Source organism: Alligator sinensis, unplaced genomic scaffold (genome assembly GCF_000455745.1).
Source record: "Alligator sinensis unplaced genomic scaffold, ASM45574v1 scaffold31_1, whole genome shotgun sequence".
NCBI lineage: Eukaryota > Metazoa > Chordata > Crocodylia > Alligatoridae > Alligator > Alligator sinensis.
In genome coordinates, this window is record NW_005841884.1 from 3,278,350 (window position 1) to 3,286,444 (window position 8,095).

Consider the following 8,095-nt stretch of genomic DNA (forward strand, 5'->3'; position numbering starts at 1 on the left):
GGGGGCCAGGGGGGGGGGGAGGGCGGCACCACCCACCGTTTGCAAGCTCCCCCCTCTGCTGCTCCAGGACTGGCTGCCGCTACTCCTCGATGGAGTGCAGTTTTTAAAAGTGCCTGATTTTCGATAATTCCAGATTTTTGATATCCGGTATTATGAGGTTATACTGTACTACAAATAACTCAGCTGCAAGCATTTTGTCCATGTGACTGTTGTGTATCACTTGTTCTGAGTGGCAGCAAAATCAATAGGTCTAGAGTACGAAACCATTTGAACTTATTTGGCAGGAGGTTGCAAGTGGGGCTCCACAGAGGTCTGTCCTGGGTCCAGTGCTTTTAACATATTTACTAGTGACTTGGATGCAAGAAGAGAGCTATTAAGTTTGAAGATGACACAAAATGGGAAGGGGAAGCAAACACTCTGGAGGATAGCATAGGCTGCATCAGTATGTTTGTCCAATATGGGCCATGTGTTCTATAGTCATGCTTAATGTTGGCTGTATTTAACTTCATAGTTAGTTTTCATTCCTGACCACATGCTGCTTTTGGCACCAGTTTAATGATAGACAAGTTATTTAATGAGGTTTCTGTGTATGCAAATGTCAGATAAGGAGTTTTTCCCCCCATGCTGATGGGTTGGTGGTGGGGGAATCTCATTTTATATTTGAGTAAATACAGTAGATTTTGACTACAGAAAAGCAGATTTAATTTAAACCTCAGAAAAAACTCCCTACTTGTAAAAGCAGTAGGACAATGAAACAAGCTTTGAAGGGAAGTTGCAGAATCTCCTTTTCAAAAAGAGACTGGATATGCATTTGGCTAGGATGCTTTAGGAAAAGTGCATCCTGTATTCATGCAGGGGGTTGGATTAGATGACCCCTAAGGTCTTGTCCAACCTTTGAACTCTATTCTTAAGGGTCTTGAGTGAACACTATCCCAGTGCCATAATCTCCCAAACACTGTCAAGCAGTATGCTGAATTCATAGTAGATTCTTTTTTTTTTTAATAAGCAGAAGTAGTGTGGCAAAATTTGCCATACATCATGAATACTGTAAAAGTGGTACTTTTGAATGTGTATCAAATCCAGGCAAGATCATTTTACAAGTTGCATAATTAGGCACTTGAAAGTCAGAAAATGAAAGAGTGAAGTTTGTAGGTTCAACTTCTCTCTGTACAGATGTACTGCAAGTCAATAGTGCTGCAAACCCATACCACCTGTGGAAGATTCTAATGATGCAGTATATATTGAGCCACCAAGGACCTGTATGCTAGCTTTGGGCAGTACATGGCCTCTGGTAAATAATGGTAAGAGAGCTAGAATTCAAGTTATGTGGAGCCCTGTTTGATTGTACTTGTAGCTATTTTCTTTTGTAAAGGTTCATCATACAAGACAGACTGTGAGTCTTTATATCATGGCAAAACTCAGTGGGAGCTTCAGGTATTCAGTAGTTCTGAAAAATCAGTTTCATTTACTGGTATTAACTGAGACATAGAATATCAATAATTTTATTTTCTGGTTTAGATACACATGTAGAGTACTTTGTACTACTGTACGATAACCAGTGTAAGTAACAGGTATAGTCCATGCACACTGATAATATGAATGCACACAGTTAAATGAAAGCAGAGTAGGTATTACAGATGAAACACAGTAAATTAGGCTAATGACAGACAGTATTGTAGGCTTTCCTATATGTAGGGTGAGGATTTACAGTGACACAAGGGGAATTATTTTAACATGCACAATAAAGAATCCCACTTCTTAGTTCTATCAACTTGATCCTGCTCTAAATAGATGTGGCAGGCAATAATGAGGCACAAGTTACTAAAGAGAGTTAATTTCTCCCAGCAACCCAGATTTGCAATTGTCCTTTTGAGGGAAATTAGGGAAGACAATGTGCAAAAGGATAAAAGCAATAAGATAACGTAGGACATAATAATCCTGCATGATGGTAGATTTGCAGCAATAATCTATCTATTTAATCTAATAATACAGAATTCACTCCAGATGTCCCTGGAATATGCCAGGCAGACACCAGATTTAGCAATACTTAAATTTCTAAGGAAACCTTATTAGAAATATTATTGTATAAACAAATGGAAGCCTTAAATATTTATAGACCAGGTGGCAATAAAACCATATTCAATTGTTGATTGCCTGTATCCATTTGAAATGCTGTTGCAAAGATAATTTTCCTGTTCATGGCTTTGGCCATGTTACTCCTGTCTTTGCATCTCTCCACTGTCTTTCCTTCCTCCATTACATCCAATACAATGACATGGCTCTACTTTCAACACCCTTTATAGCCTATCCTTTTACTACCTATTATCTATCATACACTGTCAGGATGTATATACCCGTCCTATGAGTGTTACATCTTGGAACTTGCTGTAGAGCTACTCTGAGAGAAATTTCATGAATGTAAAATACATTCATGTACAAAATGGGTATACATTTCATGGATGTAAATGTTATGTGTCCAGGCCCTTTATTGATTAAGGACAAGGACTCTTCCTTTCCCTGTGTTTTCTAATCTTTGTTCTTAAGGTCTCATACTTCTCCTGCTCCCACAACATCTGAGCACATACAAAGGCTTTGACTTTTCAGCTTCAGAACATACTAGCAGAATCCAGCTTTATAGAATTTAAAGAGGGGAAAAGGGCAGTGTTATCACTGGATGTGAGAAGAAGTTGATGCTCCCTCCCTTCTTATCCCCCCCAGCTATGTTAGCAAGGGACCTTGGTGGCAGGGGAGGGCATCACCTTCACCTTGAGCATTAAGCAGGGCTCAAAAGACATTGCTTAAATTACATCAGTGTAAACCTAGACTGAAGTCATTGGCTTTAAATGGAGTTACTTCAATCACACCAGTGTGGGAGCATAATATGGCTCATATGCATAGCCTGGGGTTGGGACTGAAGTACTCCTGCATACTAATTTTGGATCCTCATGAAAAGAAAACAAACAAACTATGAGTAGTACATTGGGCATGAATGGGCACATCTACACAAGACGTTTATTGTGGAGCTAACTAATTAGATCCAGCAATTAGATTGTAGTGGGGGGGAGGGGGGAGGAAATGACTAATTAGATCATAGCAAGGGGGGGCAAGTAGGGTGCCAACAGGTGCTGAAGTGAAGGGGCGCCAACAGGTGTTGCCCAGCTGGGGTGGGGTGTGGGATGGAGCCGCGAGCAGCTTGTTTGGCAGAGTGTGGGGATGGGGGAAGGGCAGCTCCCTCTGCCACATGCACTCCTGGGAAAGCATGAGGGCATGTGCCTTCCGGATCTGTGCGTGGGGTGAGGGCAGGCTGCCCTGGGCGTAAAACATCGTTGGTACGGCACTGATTAGATCTGCAGTAAAGTCTCAGCATCTGCACATGCAGCCCTAGTAGACTGGAGTGAACTAACAAATGCTGCCATAGGATAGTATTTGTCAGTACAAGTACTATCCTACAGCAGTATTATTTAGTGTGCAGTAATGCACATGTAGATGTTGACAGGGCTGGCTGGGGCATGAGAGTGTATCAGTGTACAGGCTGCCTGCCAGCTAGCCTTACACAGGAACATGCCCATACCCCAGCCAGCCCCTCTGCAGCATGTTGAGCTGAGTCAGAGCATCCTGGGCTGGCAGGCTGGCCCCTCCAGACCCCCTGTCAGCTGGGGCTGCTCCTAGCTAGCTCAACATGCTGCAGTCCCCAGGCACACATACAAACAGCATGTCCAGGAGCAATAAACTGTGCCATGAATTGTTCCCAAGATTATTCAGGCATGCTAATTGTGCATGTAGATGTGCCCACTGTGTAGCTGTGTACCTGCCTGGCCAGTGCACAGCCTACTGAGAATGCTCAGTATAGGTACATATGCATCTACGGTGTACAGGAAATAGGATTTCACACAGTCTGCAAGTGCCAAAAGGTCACTTATACAGCTGGGAAACTTTCATTTAAGCATGCAAAGAGCAACAGAATTCCACCCTGTCTCTCCAGCACAGAGAAGTGGGATGGTGATTAACATTTAGGAAAGAGGTGCTTTGCAATTAAATGCTGACAATTATCATCACCCATAAGCATCAGCAGTGAGCTTGCTGTCCTATTATCAAAGGGCATCCATAGGAATAAGCTCTCCATAGTCTTTCCTCTCATCTCTAAGAAATAAACAATAATGCCAGGTTCTTCAATAGCACGTTTCATCAGGAGATTTCAAAGCACTTTAAAAATGAAAGTCAATGTCATGATCAGTTTTACAGATGGGGAAACTAAAGCACAGGGAGACAAAATGGTTTGTCTGAGGCCACCCAGCAGGCAAAAGCTTGTTACTGTTGGTTTTGTTATGCAAGGATCTTGGCAGCAGGAGTTGTCCCAGCAGCAAGAAAAGTTTGATTCTTTTGATGGTTTTCACTTGGAGTCGCATTCTCAGGCAGAACTGCTCTCTGGGAATGTCATGCTGATGAGCTGAAACGTCTGAAAAATGAATCTTCTACATGCTGTTTATGACCATCTTTGTTCCAGGCCAGGCATGAATAGAAATAAAACAAGTTGCACTTGGACTATGCACAGGCTTGTGCCAATGATTTCCTCTCTACTGAGAAGCCATCCTATAAGCTCACAGAACCTGTTCCCATGTGGCAGAAAGACAACAATTTTACAAAAGATCATTTCCAGTTTACAAGACTATAATCAAAACTTAGACCTACCTTAGTGTATGTGTATTAGGAAAAGAAACTGGCTAAACTAAAATAGCTCACTGACCTAATTCGATGCTCCAGTTAAAAACAAACAGTAGCAAGAGTCCATTACAACTCTTCCAGGGTTTATACAAATAGAGATTTTGTTTTGAAATACTCTCTCTCTCATCTTGATAGTAGGACAGCTCTTCTGAAGGTATAATACCAGGGAAATCAGTGGAGTTCTACTGATTTATAGCAGCTGACAAATCTGATTTTACCTTTAATCATTTTGGCTACAAAAGGAGAATTTAGGGCCTTGGCCTCATATGACTCATCAACAGTTCTAAAGATTTTTGTGTGCATGTTAACAATTTTGTCTGGCAGCATTTGAAACGATCTTGTCACCACGTAAAGGAGCTGCTTCTGAATTTAATGCAGCCAAATTGAATGAATGCCGCTTATGGGCTGAAGAAAAGAGTGATCTGTATTTGACTTGTTTGGAGCACTTACATGACTTCATTGAGGAAGACATTTGTTTTTAAGTAATTATGGCTCTTTTACAATGGACATCTCATAAAAAGCTGCTGTTTAGGAGGCTGAAAAAGAATCAGACTCTGTTTTCTTAAAGTTTGGAAGTTACTTTATGTTCAAAGTGTGCATTCATTTTAAAACTTGGAAGTTTGATTACTTATAGTACCAGAATGCTGTAGTCAAATCAGAGGAAAGATGTATGTTCTCTTCTGGAGTGTTAACTGGGTTTCTGTGATGCTTTACAACACAACACTCAGCAAAAACTGTACCAATTGTTCTCAAAAAAAAGGAAGAAAAGTCTTTCAGACTCTCCCTCACATTAAACAGGGAAAGGAAGACAAAAAAATGGGGAAAAGGAGGCAAAATGCTTAAAAGATGTACTTATCCCAAAAGAAATAATTTACTTCACATAGTTCCAAAAGCACACTGCAAACTGTTCAGGCAAATAGCAGATATTAAATAGAAAGTAACAGAATAAATATAAGTGTATTTAAATGCAAGTACATGCACAATACCTATATTAAAAGAAAATTAAATTTGTAAGATGAAAAACTCAAAAGTCAGGCTATATGTTCCTATATAATCTTAACTCTTTCCTCTTCAATTTTTGCCTTGCAACAGAATTTTGCTCCCACCGGGACAATTCCACACAAGTCAATGGAGGTGTAAAAGTGATGTTGTAGCCGAGATGGTCCAGGAATTATGTGAGAGGCAAGGATTTCTTATGGTATTTCTTATGGTAATATCTTTTATTGGACAACCTGTGTGAGTGGGGCAGAGTTAGGCAAACTTTTGAATGCATGACATTTTTCCTTGGGTCACCTGAACAATACAGTTGGTCCAATAAAAAAAAAAAGATATCACCTTCAGGAATACTTGCCTCACTCAAGTTAATGACATTTCAGTTGGTGAAATCTCACTTGTATTAGAGAAAAATTAGACCCACCAGGTGAGTTCCCAATGCCACTAGATCCAATGGGAGCTTTACTGTTGCCTCAAGTCAAGCCAGATTTTCACCCCAACTGGTAAAGGTGCAGGGCAAGTTGGCAAGTCCTCATGCATCTGGGTTGAGGTTAGTGTTGGAGCAAATCCCCTACTCAGAGACTCCTTTGGTTTTAAACTTCATTGCTAGAAAACAAATGTTTGCACCGCTCCGAATAACTGCAGGAAAACAGAGCAATTTCTCCTCCTGCTTTGAGTGCGTTTGCTTTGTTCCAGCTCTGTGTGTCCCTAATAGTTTCTGTACAGGCAGATGGGGCTTCACTGATATTAAAAGCCTCCATATGTCAAGCTGCTCCTGTTTCAAAGTGATGCTTTCATTTGAGATGAGGGAGTTTGAAAGCATTGCATTCCTAAAGGTCATATGGGTGGGGGGGAGGGACGACAAATTGGTTGTTATGGGAACCAGAGAGCTTAACAGTCTAGTCCCTTCTCACCAACATGCAAAAACCTTCCGGGCTTGGAAATTGCACAGAGCAGGGAAGCTTCAATCGTCCCTACTCAAGAGGTGCCCAATCAACTCTGTGAAAGCTGTGGCTGGTGACTCTTTACAGCAGCAGGATCTCAGCTTTCTGCTTATTGCTCTAATTTAATGAACTTCAAGAACAATGTGAGACTCCAGAGCTTGGTTTCTAGGAGCTCACATGACCTTCCCTGTCACTTTGTATTCTCTGAAATTTGCTTTAGTTTCATGATCAGACTCAGCTTTGCCTGAAGCCAGTGTGTTTTGCTCATTTTCCAGACCAAGTCATAAGTGAACCCAGGCTCACCTAAGTCCCTCCCCAGCTCACAGGATGCTTGTGTCATAGGTCAGCAATGGATTTTGAAACCTGGACTTTCTGTGCTGAAAACATGCCTCTACCATTTGAGCTAAAAACATAACTTGCTCAGCTGTCAGCTACAGTAGGCTTTTGTCTTACATGGCCTAATGACGATGGAAGGGAGGAACAAGACCCCTCATTCTTTCCTACTGCAGTCACTTCTGTGCTTCTCATGTGTACGAAGGGCTGCATCCTCTCAGGCTCTCAACTTCAGTATACAGATGGAAAAGCCCATCAACAGAGGAATTATATCTCCATGCCTTGATGGACAAGATAATCAAAACAATTTCTCCCCTCCTCACAACACCCCACCCCCCCCACATGTATTTCAAGGATTTTGTAGTATAAACAGGGAGAGTGCTCAAATGTCTTCTTCACATACACTGGCCACTGTGACCTGAACCACAGAACCTCCCCTTTGACAGGTATGAGGGCCTATAGCTTCCACAGGCCTGGAATTGTAGAATGGAACCGAACGTTACGGTCACTGGGACAGTAGCACATATCTGCTTACAAGCACATTACAAAAATGAAGGGGGCAGCAGAGCAGAGGTGGGGATCCCATCACAGAAATCAGGGAGAAGAACAAGCCAATGGGAAATGAAGGTACATAGAAAACAGAACTCTTTCAAACACCTAAAGGGCCCAGTGTTTTTTAAAGTTTTTTCCCTACTGGAAGAAAGACTGGAAGAAAGTGTTAGTATTCTCTTTACTCAAGTCACACCCAGAAATTCAGACAATATAACTGTTAGGTATAAGTGACACTTCAAAAGAATGACCTTTAAAATTACCATCATTACTCTTCAGAATTGTCATCCTGTTGAGATAAATGGGGGCAGTCAGTCTGCAATGGGTAGGTAGCACCGCATTTGGTCAAATTTAGGCACAACCATGAGAGTTTCAGTCAAAAGTTCATTCTGTACAGCAATTAAGAAGACCACCAAGAAGAGCAGCGGTACTCTGAAATGATGCATTTCCCTGCAATCTATTATTCAGCCACTAGAGTAATTGCTGTTTATTGTGAAAAGTTTTACATATGGTATGGTCCCTGGATGCAAAGGGACTAATTGGAAAGTCAAGCT